The following is a 16,717-nucleotide window of genomic DNA, read 5'->3' as shown; positions in this document are numbered from 1 at the left end:
AAGAACATTCAGAGCTGAGAACTCATTTTCTGTCATTATCTCTGACAATTATCTTGTGCTATTCATGAGGTTTTGTATATTAACAATGTTCCCCTGTTATCCAAAAGGTTTTCAGTGCCTAATTCCTCATAAGTGGACAGCCTATCCCTTTTTCATTGTCTGTTCCTCCTCTGGAAAGTCTGCTGAAACCTGTTTGGTTTGGGTGACCCTGCTGGTGTATGAAATACCCACACTGTAGTTTCCAGCATCACAGCAACACACAAGCCACAATAGGATAATAAACTGAGCAGTCAGCCATTGTATTGTAGTGCAGCCCACCTGGATCAGATCACAGCCTTGATACAATTTTAAGAATGAATCCTCAGGGCTGTAGGCTGCTCCACCCTTTTGATTGTGTGTTTTATAATTGCTTTTAAACCACCTCCATGGGAAAGCTTGTTACTTCTGCTGATCTGAATCCTGTATCCAGTTTGTTGAGCTCCTGCCATATTGCTAGCATCAACACAGTGCCAACTTTCACCTCCGTCTGCTTCTGGTCTTAGTGCTTCATCTTCCTCTTTCTTGATTTGTCAGCCTCTGAAACTATATGAGTTAGAAGAAGCCTCCAGTTTAACATTTGACCCATGAACTTGAACTGCACTGGGCTTATCCAATTCTACAACTGTGTGAGCCATTTCTTGATATAAATTACCTCTTGATATAAATTACTTTCTATACACATACACATATAAGCATCACTGGTTAGCTTCTCTGTAGAGTCCCACAACATACCACCTCAGAAATTCAATCAAAACAATGAGCACTGACATACTAGCACTGATAGAAACGTAAAAAAAACCCCAGAAAATAACAAATGCAGAGAAAGGGTGTAGAGATTTTGGTATCTTCATATAGTACTGGTGGAAAGCAATATAGGGCTTCCTCAAACAATTGGGGGTGGGGGGATCCCACATAACGCAGCAATTATTTGTCCATGGGAGAATGGATAAATAAACTTTGGTATATAGTTGAAATAATAGAAGTATAAAACGTAGGAAAATAATGATGAAACTGTGAAGTAGATCACGCTTGGATGGACTTGGAGAACATTATGCTGAATGATATTAATCAGTCACAAAAAGACAAAAATTTTATGAGAAACAATACCAAGACAGGAAAAACCAAGACAAAGTTTTCACACCAAAGAAACAAGCTTTAGTGGTCATTGGTGGTGCTGGTGGGGGGAAGTTAAAGTAATAGGCTAAAGAGTAGAAAGCTATTTACTTGGATGAAGACAAAAATAGTATTCTACAAGAGAGGGAGGAGAAATCAAAGAGGGGGCAAACAAGCAACTGGGAGGTTTAATAAATAGTTTAAGTTTTTGAATAAAAGATTGATTATCTGAAATATAAACCCCACCTAATTCACAATAATCATTTTTTAAAAAGAAACTCAATTCAACTTTGTCCTAGATTTCAAAGCCTATGATACATACTCTACCAATAAAGAAATAAATGAATAAAAAACAACCTAAGCACTTTTTTGGAACTTTCTGCAACATGCTAATATTAATACGAATAATCAAAACCATCTCTTGGTTTTCTACTGACTTTCACACCTACAGCATCCTTTGAATTTCCTGAAATCGGTCTGAGTTCTATGTTGTGAAGGATATATGACTGCAACAAAGGCCCTGGTAGGTACAAGTGGACATGTTTCATTGATTATCTAAGGTGACAGAATCTTTAATGGATATAATTGACTTCATAGTTAGGGTCTTATCAGTTGGTCTGTTTCCAGGAATTTTCCACTTAGAAAATTTATACGTTAATATGTTTCTACAAAAATTTATACTATTTATTGTGTCTCATTCAATTTTACCAGTTGGTTATTAATTATTGATTTCTCCATCACTATTTTTCAGACTTTAAGTTGTGGTCCATTAACACTGGCTGGTCATAAAATCAACCTAGCTTAAAATACATGAATTGGATAAGAAATAAAATATCAAGGCACATGATGTTTAGTATATACTCACACGCTGTTTTATGATGTGTATGTACATCTACATTGAGTCATAGTGTAATATATTTCTTAGTTTTATGTTATGCTTTCAGAGGCTCCTTGATGATTGCGCTAAATCTACTTTTTTATCTTGTAATGTGTTCTTCACATTACTATAAAAGGTAATTTTTTTTACAAGTATGATTTCCAGTGTGTAGTGGTTACACGGTGGGCTGAGATCCACATGGTCGGCAGATTGAAATAACCAGCTGCTCTGTGGGAGAAAGACTGGATTTTGTACTCCCATACAGGGTTACTGTCTTGGAAATCCACAGAGGATTGGTGTGAGACAGCATTCACTCAATGGCAGTGAGTGAATTTATCATAGATTCCAGCCTACTCTGTTATTTTTACTAATCCCTGAAACATGGTTCATTTTTCCCCTAAAAGACTCATTAATAGAGCTCAATGATTGCCATGCTCACATCTGTAAGAGAGTTGAAGAATTCCAATTTAGGTAATAAAGACCCAGTGGTCTTGATCCTACCCAGTCATTTCCTCACTCATTCAATAAATATTCATTCTCTGCCAGATACTGACTTTACAAAATGAGTAACAACTTGTTCCCAGCTCTCTTCCACCCCTTCCTGTAATAAGGAGAGAGACAATGACGGAGTGCATGCAGAAGAGTGTGCATTGTGAATTCCTAGTTCAGGCCTCTACACTCACTGCCTCTACGACCACAGTCCATCAAGATTTAGTCCTCAGATGTCTAGCTCCTCCTCAGTCTAAATCGACGGAGTCCATCCAAACATTTCCCATAATTCATTCTAGCCATCCTCTTTTCCGAATTTACAGATACCCCTCTGTGATCCGTGTTCCTTCGGACTTCTGCTTGCCTTCCATGACGAACACTGTCTTTGCCTTTCTCTTCTTTAGCAAATCCTACTCAAAACTCCTGAGTCTTTATGCTACCTTCTTTCCTTTATAGTGCTCAACCTCTGATGGTCATATCCCTGCCCCTCTTTTGCTCCACTATCAGTGAAAAATTCTTCTCTACAAAGCACTTTCTAATCTATTGTCATGATATTTAAAATGTCTCCAGGGATTGTGTTTTCATCATTTTACTTGAAAGCCTATTTCACAGTCTAGTAGTTAGGTCTCACTGTCTAGATAATCTTTCTTGTCTTTGTTAAAAATGTTTATTTCATTCTATTTTATTTTATTAGCTATATCTCCAATATCACTATAATAAATCCTTCCAATTTGGCAAGAAATATATTTTTCTTACTTAAGACTATATATTTAAATAACTCCTCAGTCATAATTTAATCCTATAGATCAATAGTGAATCTAACAGCTAATCATATTATAAGGGTAAGTAAAAAAACAGTTATAAAATCACAGAAACCTACATTAAATAATAAAATCAAAATAAAAACCTGATTTATAAGGTTTCAACAAGGTTTATTAATTTTAATTAATATAGTAAATGTTATTTATTAATAATTTTAATTTTGAAACAAATTACTTTAATTATTGAAACTATGCTTCAATAAATATAGTTTCTGAGGATTTTTCATGATTGTTGAATTTTTTCAATACCTTCCCTGTACCTCTGAAATAGTTATATGGTTTTTATCTTTATTTTGTGATTCTATTGTTTGCCATAAATCATCAAAATAGCACTTGCTTTTTTAATTACATTGATTAAATTCTCTAATATTGCAAAAACAAAAACTTGATATCTTGGAAGTTGTTAAATGTACTCATGTTATCATAAAGTTGTGCAGAATAATTCTCTTATCCTTTTAATTGAGTAAGTGTATAAGGAAGACTGGAGAATCGCCGATGTATTTGAATTATGTTATTGGTGAAGAATATTGAATATACCATGGACTGCTGGAAGTGTAAACAAATGTGCTCTGGCGGAAGTACAGCCTGAATGGCCTTTCGAAGTGAGGATCTCAAGACTTCATCTCATGTCCTCTGGACGTGTCATCCTGAGGGACCAGTTCCTGGAAAAGGACATCTTACTCAGTCAAGTAGAAAGGCAGAAGAAAAGAGAAAGACTTTCAACAAGGTGAACTGGTGGCACCGTGGCTGCTGAAAGGGATGAAACATGATCACTGTGAGGATGCATCAGGACCGGGCAGTGTTTAGTTCTGTTGTACATAAAGCTGCTAAGACTAGGACCTCAGTACAGCCAGTATCTTTAAGTAGCTATAGAATATCCCTCCTTTACCTTGATATTGATCATTTGGGCGCTCTTTCTCTCTCCCTCATTGATCTTTTTCAGAGCCCTGATAACACAGTGGTAATGCTGAAAAGATTTCGGTCGAGGAAACCCTCTGAGAGAATTCTCCTGTGGTAATTCTACCATGAGTTGGAGTTGACTGGAAAACACACACATCTTAAGTTATACCAACCTCATGATATTTTTAAAGAACACATATTTTCTTTTGTTGGCATTTTCAATTGTATATCCATTTTCTATTTCATTTATTTCACTACCGCATTTAATTTTTTACATTTTATTCTTTCTACAAGCTTTGGTTTAAATTCTCTTCCTCAATCTCTTCCCCACCCCCTGTCTAGCAGATGATGATTTAGCTGCGTCCCACCAGTATCAATATGTGGATCTACTTTAGAGACATAACTATCCTTTTTCTGGGGAATGTTATTTTTGATAGAAAAGATTGGAAACCACCTAAATCCCCACACAAGGGTCAAGCCTCCAATGAATAACTGACTACAATACTCTCTGTGTGATAGTAGGGCTGTTCACATCCTCTGAACATAGTCTGGAGATTTGAATAGACTTGCTATCAGAGAAAAAGCATTGTAAAGTCAATTATGGCAGATGTAGCTAGGTTAAAATGTAATATATTATCCATTTTAAGTTTTTTCTGTTAATATTTTCTGCTTTCTTTTCTATTGAGATTTTTTTCATTGTTGTTGTCTGTTTACTTTTTTCCGGTTTACATTTTGTATGATTTTCTGTATCTAACTAAAATCCAGGATAGGTAAGTCTATATAGACAATAACTGGATTAATAATTACCTGTGTGCATGGCAGTAGGTGATGTGAATGAGAACAAGTGTCTAACATGTATAAGTCTTAAAAACTTGCTACATAAAAATTGTACTAGTTAAATACATGATTGTTATATATACAATGGTGTTACTGAAAATAATGAATCAGCTGGATTTTATTATTTACAATCTTTGGATTGTATAGATGAGTGTGTTCTTGACATGGAATATATTCAAGGCATATTAAAAAAACTCAACTCAGCTCATAGACATTACATTGATTTTGACACATAGTGACCTTCTAGAATAGGTTAGAACTGGACCTGTGAGTTTCTAAAATTGTAACTCTTTTTGAAACTTTATCTTTAATAAATTCATTGACATGTAATTCACATTCAATAGTTTAAACATATTAAAGAGTTTAATAATCATTATTACAAGTATTTTAGAAAATTTTCTTCTTCCTTGTACTTATTATTATTAGCTATCCACTTTCTCCCCAACCGCCCCACTATAACCCCAAGAAATAGTAATCCAGTTGCTGTTTCTATAGATTTACCTATCCTGGATTTCAAAAAGAGAAGAAAATACAGAAATCCAATAACAGCAAAAACAAAAAAATACAGAAAAAAACTCAGGTGAAAAAATAATAGAAAATAATGAAAACCAGAACCACTTTCAAACGGGTCAAAAGGGCTAACAAATGATAAGGTGTTAAATTTTAACCTAATTACATTTGCATTAGTCCACTTATCAATGCACTCTCATAGGAAGACTATTCAAATCCTGCTCAATGGTCAGAGGGGATTTATCAGAGTTTTAATCCAATTGGGGGCACTGAAAATGCCTTTTGGATTTTCACTGTCACACATAGCCTTCTGCAAACTGAACGCTCAGAAGTTAAACTTCCAAACCATTCCCTCTTCTGGTCTTGGGTTTTATTATTGACGATCCTTGGGTTGCATAGGCCAGTGTGCTTTTTCTATGTGGACTTAGTTCATGCCTCACTTAGATGGCTGCTTGTTTTAAGACAAGTCTTTAAGACTCCAGACACTATTCTTTCTGATAGTTGGGCACTATCTAGTTTTTCCACCACACTTTGCTTTAGCACCCATATCTCCTGTGATCTCTTCATGAGGGCAAGTACTGAATGGGTCTATGCTCTCAGAACTAATTGCTCTTAGATTATGGATATAATTAAAGGCAAGCTCAAACACATCAAAGTATCAATAATTTATAAATGTTACTGGTCCGCTTCAGAGACAGCATCATGCTTTTACTGGGGAACATTGAAAATCATTCCCAGGGGACACACAGCAATTCTATTGATACTATCATTCATTTAGTCAATGTTATAGGATTTCAAATATTGTTTAGAAAAAGGAAGTATACATTTAGAGGGCAGATTTTTAGACCAAAATGCATATATTGTTTTGATCAAAATGCATGCACTGTACTGAAAAAAACCTCAAGTAACGACACTATTTACTCAACAAATGCGGGTTTCAATAAAATTTGTGCACAAAGGCAAAACCATGCCTGCTAGACTAACACATGTCATAAAAGGCAAAGAGAACATGAAAGTAGCAAACATATGATAGTTCTGAGCACCCACAAAGCAAGAGATCCCGATCAAAGTCAAATTTATAACCTTGGGATAGCATTCACCTGGTTCTTCTCACACTAGGGTGTGTCAGCCTTAAACTAAGGGAGGATTTCAGTTTCTTAAATTTACTGCAGGTGAGTTTGAGGGAAAGTCCAGTCAGCTTAGTGGGGTTTCTAAAGCAAATCCTTCTGGTGTGGCCTGGGAAGAATGTTGTGTACCTCAAATGAGGAGAATCTAATGTCTATAATCTGGTTGTCAGTATCACGTGGTTGGGTTATCAGGGCTGTTTAGGAACTTGCTAAAAAGGACCCAGTTAGGAACACATTACCAGGTGTAATCTCACCTTGGGATCTAGATAAATCATGTTAAGCATTTTTTCCCCACTGGCAGTTGTCCTAGCTGGTTTAGACACCAATAGAGGTGGTGGGTAAACCTCTGGACTTGAATTTTCATCAAGGCTCACTGAGCACAGTTGTAGGAAGACCTGTTCATTTGAGGTGACTGTAGAACAACGTTATATGGCAGAATCTGATTGGTCTCCTTCTGCCCACCAAAAGGAGAAGCTGGCCTTAGCGGAGGTAAAGCCTCCTCTGTTGAAGTGGTCCATAAGATGTACATCTGTACCTTGGTACAGATCCTGCCTTTGTTTGGGTGTTTATCTTTAGTGTCGAGGTCATACAATATTTGTCCTTTTGCGATTGGCTAACTTCACTCAATGTGGTGGTTTCCAGGTCCATCCTTTCCATGAGTGTTTGTGATTTCATCACTATTTGTTTTGTATTTTTAGGTTTGCATAGCATTCCATTGTGTGTATGTACCAGCATTTCTTTATCCCTTCTTCTACTAAAGGCTATTTGCACTGTTTTCAGCATCTTGCTGTTGTGAACTATCCTGCATTGAACATGCAAAACCATACTTCTGTTTGTGTTCAGTCTCTTATTTCTTTGGGGTATGTGTTAGTCCGGGTACAAATTCATAGACATTTGGATGTGTATAAGAAAGAGCTTTATATTACATTAAGAAAACAAAGCAGCCCAGTCCAGATCAAGTCCATAAGTCCAATATTAACCCATATGTCTGATACCAATCTATAAAATCCTCTCCAGAATCACGAAGCACATGAAATGATGCTGAATGCAGGAAGATCACAGGCCAGTGCGTGGGAAGTCTTGTGGATCCAGTACTATTGTGAGCATCTCAGCACTGGCAGGAGTCTCCATGTGGCTCCTCCAGTTAAGGGCACTAGCGTAGCTCCATGTGACTTAGCTGCAGTGTCTCCCAGGTAGTGAGCCTGTGTCCTGCCTCCACTGAGCCATTTATCTCCTTAGAGCAGTGGTTCTCAACCTTCCTAATGCCACGACCCTTTAATACAGTTCCTCATGTTGTGGTGACTCCCAATTATTTTTGTTGCCACTTCAAAACTGTAATTTTGCTATTGTTATGAATCATAATGTAAATATCTGCTATGTAGGATGTATTTTCATTGTTACAAATTGAACATAATTAAAGCATAGTGATTAATCACAAAAGCAATATGTAATTATATATTGTGAAATATTTATAATTACAAATAAATGAAATTTTGTCTTGAAGCATGGTATAGCATGAGTAAGTCTTCATGCCGGGTTCTCGCAAGTTGGCATATCTGCATATGGGTGAACCCACCTGGAGACAGAGGAGCGGTATCTCAGTCCCTAAGACCATTGGAAATATGTGTTTTCCAATGGACTTAGGCAACCCCTGTGAAAGGGTCGTTCAACACCCCCCCAAAGGGGTCGCGACCCACAGGTTGAGAATCACTGCCTTAGTGCCTCTAAATGAGGTCATCAGACTGACCTGATTGACAGGCTAAACTCCACCCCCATTCACTCTTAAGCCTCTCAAATTGACAATGGATTATATATGCCCAGTAGAAGTATGTTGTATGGTATTTCTATTCCTACTTGTTTTAGGTAACACTGTATCACTTTACACAGTTTGTAAATCTTTTCTAGCCCACCAGGAGCATATAATAGTTCCAATCTCTCCACACCCTTTCCATCATTGTTATTTTCTGATTATTTGAATTGGGCTTTCATTGAGAGTGATACCCCATCATTGTTTTGATTTGCATCTCCTGGATGGCTAGTGATTGTGAGCATTTTCCCCCAGGTATTCGTTAACCATTTAAGTGTCATGTTTGAGGAACAGCCTGTTCATGTCTTTTACTCACTTTTTAATTGGGTTTTGATACATATAAGTGTCTTATTTTTAGTAGGCCCCAGTCATTCCATTTTTCTTCTAGAGTTATGACATGGAAAAATAAAATCGTATAAAACGGAATAAAAACAGCTATTGAAACAGCGATGTGAGATATTGCAGGAATCGATCTCACATAGAACAAGTTTGCATGTGGAAATGAGATTTAAGACATGATGCAAGATTCAGCTTCTTTATTTGCCTGTTTAATATGGTGTAATGAAGAGGATATAGTTTGAGTATTTGTGATTTCTACATTTATTTTGTTTTCAGTGTTTTAAGGAGTGCTTGCTGGTTGCAGGTAGCTCTCACGAACACCCAGCTTTAGCTCATCTAGTGATGTTGCCAAGGATTTCATCTTGCTTGGACCCACAAGCAAGGTTATGAAAGCTGCAGTAAAGATCATAAAACATGTTGCATTCGGTAAATCTGCTTCACAAACCTCTTTAAAGTATTGACAAGCAAGGGTACTACTTTGAATATTAAGGTGCGCCCCACCCAAGCCAGGATATTTCCAGTCACCTCATATATATGTGAAAATTGGACATGGAATAGGGAAGACTGAAGAAGAATCAATTCATTTGCATTATGATGCTGGCAAAGAAAGTTGGAAGTACCATGAATTCCAAAAGGGAAAACAATCTATTTTGGAAGAAGTGTAATCAGAAGAATGCTCTGTAGAGTCCAGGACGATGAAGCGTTGTCTCATGCACTTTGGACACGTTGTCAGGCAAGTCCAGTCTCTCAAGAAGGACAGTATGCTCGGTAGAGTAGTGGAAGAGTGAAGGAGAGGAAGGCCCTCTACGAGATGGATGAACACAATGGTTACAACATATGGACGTTTGTGAGGCTGGCACAGGAACTGGGGGTCCTTCCTTTTGCTGCACATAGAATCATTTTCAGTTGGAACAGACTCATTAGCACCCAACCACAACAACAACAACAAGTGAACAAATAGAACTATCTGCCCTTCAAGTTTAAGTGATCACCGCTCTCACTTGTGCATTGGCTTTGTGTCATTTGACCAAAGGAGACAGGGTTAATGGGGAGGATTTGGCACGGTGTCTAGAAAACTCAAGGATCTCAAGAAGGTTGTTTACAAACTATTGTTTGGGGAGAGATGGGAGATAAATGGAGAAAAGTCCAGGAGGAAGGACAAAGATATTTGTACTCTTGGTCATACATATCAGCTCCGCTCTCAATTTGCTTTAATTATTGAAATTCTGCACGGCATTCTTACTTGAAAACATCTTTAATACTTAAAGATAAGAAAAAAATTGCCAAAGACTTCTCTAATGATTTGGTCTACTCGGACTTGATTTCTCTCCATAATAAGTATTTCATGGTATGAATATACCATGATTTGTTTATACCTTCTCCTGTTGATGTATGTTTATGTTGTTTTCACCTTTTGAATATCATGAATAACTTTTTTGGACATTTTTCTACAAGGCATCTTGTAATCATGTGCTTTTATTTCTCTTGAGGTAAACTTGCTTGTTCAAATAGAAGTCTCTATTTTATTTCCACTTGTAAGAAGCTGCCATTGGAAACACACTTCCCTTCACCACTGACCAGCAGCTAGAGCTGCTTCTGTGCACTCCTGCTCCCCTGCACGAGTTGATCCTTCCCTGGCCCTAATCCTCCCCAACTAGCCAAATCTCTTACCTCACTGGCCTCCGGAGGCCCATCGGGGATAACAGATTACATGAGCAGCTTGGTTAAGGCACCCTCACTGTCCAAATAATGCTTGTTTGTTTTTTAACCGTTTTTCCTTATTTCTTGCTTTCTCCTCTGGTGCCCCCACCTCCCTGCTGCTAACCCATTCTTGACATGGTGGCTACATGGGACAAGAGAACTGGAATCCCCACTCCAACAGCAGCATATTTTAATTTTTATTTCGCTTCCCCCTCACCCCCTCCACCTTATTTTTTTTTAAAAAAATCTATTTTAGTATTCTTGTTCTCTCCTATTTCCTCTTCTTGAGATACCCCACCCCACTGAGAATACACACTGCTCCCAGGAAAAAAAGAGGCAGGTCCTAGAGATCCAGGCAGACCTATTCAAACCAGGGTTATTATTTTTACGGGTTATCTTTTCCTTTTCCCTGTGAGCACAGACCTGCCCACACCCACACTGGTCCAAAAACATAACTTCAGCATCCAAATCCAAGCCATTCCCCTATCTTTTGTTTTCCCCCTTCTCTTCTCAATGTACTCACACTTTTCATTTTCTCCATATCTTTTTGTCTTTATTGTCTTCTCTTTTTCCTTCCTTCACTCACTTTTTCTTTAATTATACTTCATATATATCTAGAAACAATCTGTATGTCTCTCAAGGGGGTGACAGTAATACACCAGGATGACAAACTAGCATTGTCTTAGTTACACAGTGCTGCTATAACAGAAATACCACACGTAGGAGGTTTTATTTTCTCACCGAAATTTAGCTCAGTAGGCTAGTTCACATTCTGGTGTTGGTTGTCGGAGAAGGCTTTGTCTGTCCCCCATGGAGGAATGCCCTGGTCTTTTTCTGCTTTGATTCTTTGCGGATCCCCATAGTTCTTTGCTCTGTCTTACCTCCACTCTGCTATTTCTGCCAGCTTAACTCTTTTCTATCTCAAAAGAGATAGATTAAAAACCATTCTACATGAAACCTGTCTCATTAATAAAAAAAATAGACAACCCATTCCCAAATGGGAATATAACCACAGGCAGAGAGGTTAGGGGTTAGATTTAGACACATATTTTAGGGGGATGTAATTCAATCCACAATAAGTGGTTTCCTCTTGGAAAGGAGAGTGAAGAATTAGCAAGAGAAAGAAAAGAACTCTCAACTGTATCCGTATGTTTTATTTATGAGGAGCCTCAAACACACACACACACACACACACACACACACACACACAAAGCAAAATGTCAACATTGGGTTAAATCGCAGTGATTTGTACAAAGAAGTTTGTTGAATTATTTATTTTCTGAATGCTTGAAATATTTGATAACAAAAACAAGTGAATGTGTCTACAGATTTTCGATCAAACATATGAAATTCATATTCACGTTCCTTATTATACATACAATAAAAATGGTTACCTATAAAAAGGATGCTAGATTTTAAATTCAGGTATAAAGTGATCTAAATATACACCAGTCTAGCTCTTCCTAACACTGTGAGAGTGTTAAAGGAAGCTTTGTTTCTTCTGAGTATTATAATGAAGCTATTTGAATAAATGCAGTGAAAGCAAGGAAATCAGTGTATTTCACTTTTCTGTGCCTCTTAGGCGTTGTCATATGTTAGAATAGTTGTAAACCTGAAAAATATCCTCTATAAAACTTCTGAGGAAGTTAACTTGCATAATTTATCTGGAGACTCAATTCAGGGAACATGGAGTGACATCAGAATGGAGAATGGGATCTTCCTGCTCTCTAGTCATCTCCATTCACACTCAGGTGTATTCTTAAAATGATCAGCCAAATTCACTAGTTAAAGGAATCATGGAAAGCGAGGTTCTTGTTCCATAGAGAGTGTAGAGGTTCATGTGGGAAGGGGTAAAGAACAACTAGAGACCCAGTCACCTTGTGAATGTGACCCTGTAAATAAAAAACAAATTCACTTGTACCCTTGTGATGTGCATCTGAATCATTATCAGTGTGGTCACAAGTCTTCAAAAACATCATGTCCCAAACATAGGAACTCCAGCCGCTGAAAGGCAGGCCCACGTGGTACGTAGGCTGCTTGGCAGGGAATTTGCCACCAGGATAACAAGCAAGCTTCGCCGGACCTTAGATGTGGTAGGATGATGAGGGTCATAAAAGCTGAACTCTGGATTTCCTGCGAACATGAGTAGGTGGAGTCAGGGTGCTCTACTGGAATAATTGTATGTGTACCCCATACTGGTTATACTTACTGATCATCTACAACTCGAAAAACATCTGATCATTTGTTACAGTCTGTAACTAGTACTCAAGAAACAGAGGCAGCCTTTGCGAAACACTTCAACTGACAAACAGAAACAGAAACCGTTAAGAACTGGTCATGTGGTTTTCAATTTTGTCCTTGTTGTGGTGGTTGTGAGGATATAGCTGTAATTTTATGTACTGAAAATATGTAGAAAAGGACATTGTCTCTACCTCCAGATCCGTTGTTGTAATTAGTCCTATCGAAAGTTTTAGAGGTCAAATTTTAAATATGATAGCAACCCTATAGGATAAAGTGGAACGGCCCCACAGGGTTTTCAAGGTCATAAATCTTTAGGGAAATGTCTATATGTTTGTCCCACAGAGCAGCTGGTGGGTTTGAATCCATCAGTCTTTTGATTAGCAGCCAAGTACTCACTGAGCCACCAGGGCTCCAGTAGAGAAGTTTTAGAAGCCAAATCTGTCAATAAGTGAAACGTTGACCTTTTAGCACAAAACAGAAAATTAAAAATTAAGAAGTAGTGGTACCAAGGTGCCTGGGTGCCATAGGCTGGGCAAATCGACCAGCCACTCCACTGCTCCCATAAAGATTTCCAGTCCCAGAAACCCAAAGGACTGTATCTAATCTCGCTAATAGGGTCATAGGAGTTGGAATCAACTTTTTTTGGTGGCTTGGTTCAGATTCAATATATGGGAGTTGTGTAGCCCCCCAACTCAGTATATTCAAGTACAGGGCACACAATGCATTTCCAGAACGGCTGTGTCATATATGCACTTGGATAAAAGAGTGGAAGGCTATAGGCAATTAGTGGCTTTTGAATACCACATTTGGATTCTTGAGAGTATAATTGTATTCTCAACACAGGGGTGAATGGATATTTGTTGATGCAAGAACCGATACGTCTTGTAAGAGGTAACAGCTCAGATCATGTTCAGCATAGCTGAGAAACAAGGAGACTAGATGAAAGTGAAAGGGGCAAGCTTTACTTTGGTTGAGCAAGCAAGGGACAAGGCAGGCCTAGTGTCACCAAGCCAGGCCCCCTCCCAAAAAAAAAAAGGATTTGTAGCTTTACATGTGTATACCAGGAAATAAATTGAGGGAATTTTGAACATGTTAACAGATTTCACAGAAATGGTCATGAATATGCATTAGGCTAGAGTTATGAGTCTTGACAAGATAATGCTTATCAGACCCCTTGCTTCCATGTCTTCTGAGTTGGTCAGGTGATGTCTTTCTAGTGACTTTCCTTGGTGGGAGGTGGTTCAGAGAGATGTGTTATCAGGAAAGAAAATACAGGTTAATTATAACCAATGTATGAGGTATATTCTAACATGCCGTGGCATTTCATATCCTAAGTGTGGGTTATTTGGCTTAGATGTGGCATTTCTAATGTTATACAGGGCCAAGCAAGCTAAGGAATGGTCACATGCCCCCCGCTTTCAATGGGTCTCATGTGGAATAAAACCCCAAGGAAAAAGGCGAGAGGTCAGTATTCTGTAACTACTCACAGCCGAAAGGGAACAGCAGTTCAAAATTGACTCTGACCCAAAAAAGGAAGAACATGCGCAGCATCTTATTCTGAAAGAAGTCAAGCCAAAAAAAATGTCAAGCCTCAGATGTTATATTGAAAGATTCTATGGACAAAGTATTGAATGATGCAGGAAGCTGGAATCTACTTGTTGATAGTGACTTTGGTTTGGTAGTATGAACCCACCATTATAATCAAGATAATATTCTCACTGTACCATGAATATATCTTGCTGATTCTATTCAACTTCTATTCACATTGCTCCCCCAAACCTAACACCCTCTTCTCTTCATCTAATTCCTATTACTACAGTGATTCAAACCCTAATCCCTTTATAACTATTTAATTATTTGTAAGTAAATGAAAACTTGGGACTCATATCCAAATATATACTAAAAAGTCAAGTGTAAAAATTAAAGTACAACATGGCTAAAGTATAGCATATGTAAACATTTAAACACAAAATAAGGTTTATGTATAAAAACAATGGAAGAGGCAACCCTTTCTGGGAGAGCCATAGATATATAAAAGGGGGATGCCCCAAAGTAGATCTGGGATGTAGTAGGGTCCCTAAACCTAGGACACAGGAGGCCACGGATTTAACCTACTCTCGTCTCTTTAGATGAAGCAAGGGTGCTGATGAATTCGAAACACCTGGTTTGGCCCTAGACAGTTTGAAGTAAAAATCAAACTAAATCAGGTTTGGTTTTGCAACATCACCTGGCCAAGGTATCCATTAGCAGAGACCATGGCTGTCAAGGCTCGCTAGAGAATGAGGTGGGAAGGGCTAGATCAAAAATGCACCATTCTTCACCCAGAACCAGAATTGTAGCCAAGAAAGATTAGCGGCCATCAGAATCCCTTACGATTCTGAATCTTCTCTGTCTCCAAGCTAAAAATCAGGCAAGATCCCTGATGATTGTTGGTAGAAAATTATCTTCTCTTACTTTTATCTTGAGATTTATCTATCTATTGTCAGAAGTTTGAAATCTTCCCATAGCCAACATCTGTAAGAATAGAATCTGGTTAGAATTATTTTCTTGGTCTTAAAAACTGGCTTTCTTCAGTGTTTCTCTGTCTTGACCTTGAAACAAATTGCTATTTCCTTGAGCTCGTTCTGAAGTCTTTGTTTTGTTTTTTTCCCCTCTGTATTGAGAGTGTTGTGAATCTGAAGTAGAGAACATTGGATTTGAGAGTTTTAAAATAGATTTAGTTGAACGTATCCTTGGATGTAGGGGAAAAGCAGGTTGTGAGAACGTATCCTTGGATATAGGGGAAAAGCAGGTTGTGAGTGGAGTCTGTTTATTCGGAAAAATGTGGGTTTGCCCCTTTGCCAAAGATGGCAACCACTAGAATGCCACATGTGTTTCCTCCACAGACTAAGCCCTAATTTGGGGCATTTTTTTTCTTGTTTTAGAAACATTCTCCTCTCTCTTCCTCTGTTAACAAATGGCTTTATGTATTTTTCACAGCATCGTCCTTCTAATGAGTGCAATATTTCTTTTCATTGATTTAGCAAGATCTTTTAGGGCAAAATGTTGGGAAAATGTGTTTCATTTCTGGATGATAATTAAACAAAGTATATGTTTTCCTTAGGAAATTTCAACTTTATAACATGTATGCTATGAATCAAACCCTTTTGATATTATAAAGAACAAGTGAAATGTGTGTGTGTGTGTGTGTGTGTGTCTCAATGGCAACTCTTAGTGACCCTCTAGGAAAGGGTACAACTACCCTATGAGTTTCAGAGATTGTAATGTTAAAGGCAGGAGAAAAACCACGTCTTTTTCCAGTGGCGGATCTGGTGGTTTCCAGTTGCTGACCTTGAGGATCACAGCTCAGTGTGTAAGCACTACACCACCAGGTCTTATATCAACTTTAGGATCAGGATCTTGTAAGTGATTTGCCAGTGTTAAATGGAGTTAACAAATGCTTGCTGTAATTGGAAGTCAAATGCCTTTTTAAAGAAAAGATTTACCCACAGTCAAGTTGCTAAATAATGTGATCTTTTTATTTTGTTCATTTATCCTTATTTTAAAAGGTTATTATAAGATCCATCAGAGCAATGTTTAAGGAATTCATTAATGATAAATTTATTTGATATAACCAAAATTTGATTCTTCTGACTGAAATAATTTAAATTGGGGTGGGGGTGTTAATACTAAATTGTATTAACAAAGGATTGGGTTTTTATGGAGGGGTGGTTACTAATGAATGAAAATCGAATTAATTCTGAAAATAGGCTTCCAGGTAAATGGTAGATTTGATTCACCAAATCACATAGTTAAAAAAAAAAAAGAGGCAGATACTGCGCATTTCTCCGCTCATTATTGACAAGCCAAAACTTCCTTGGAAGTCATTTAACCTAAACTTCCCTTTCTACTTTGTGTTTAAATTGCAAGCTGCTTT

The sequence above is a fragment of the Tenrec ecaudatus genome, chromosome 1 (assembly GCF_050624435.1).
Source record: "Tenrec ecaudatus isolate mTenEca1 chromosome 1, mTenEca1.hap1, whole genome shotgun sequence".
Lineage (NCBI taxonomy): Eukaryota > Metazoa > Chordata > Mammalia > Afrosoricida > Tenrecidae > Tenrec > Tenrec ecaudatus.
This window is presented reverse-complemented; position numbering follows the sequence as displayed.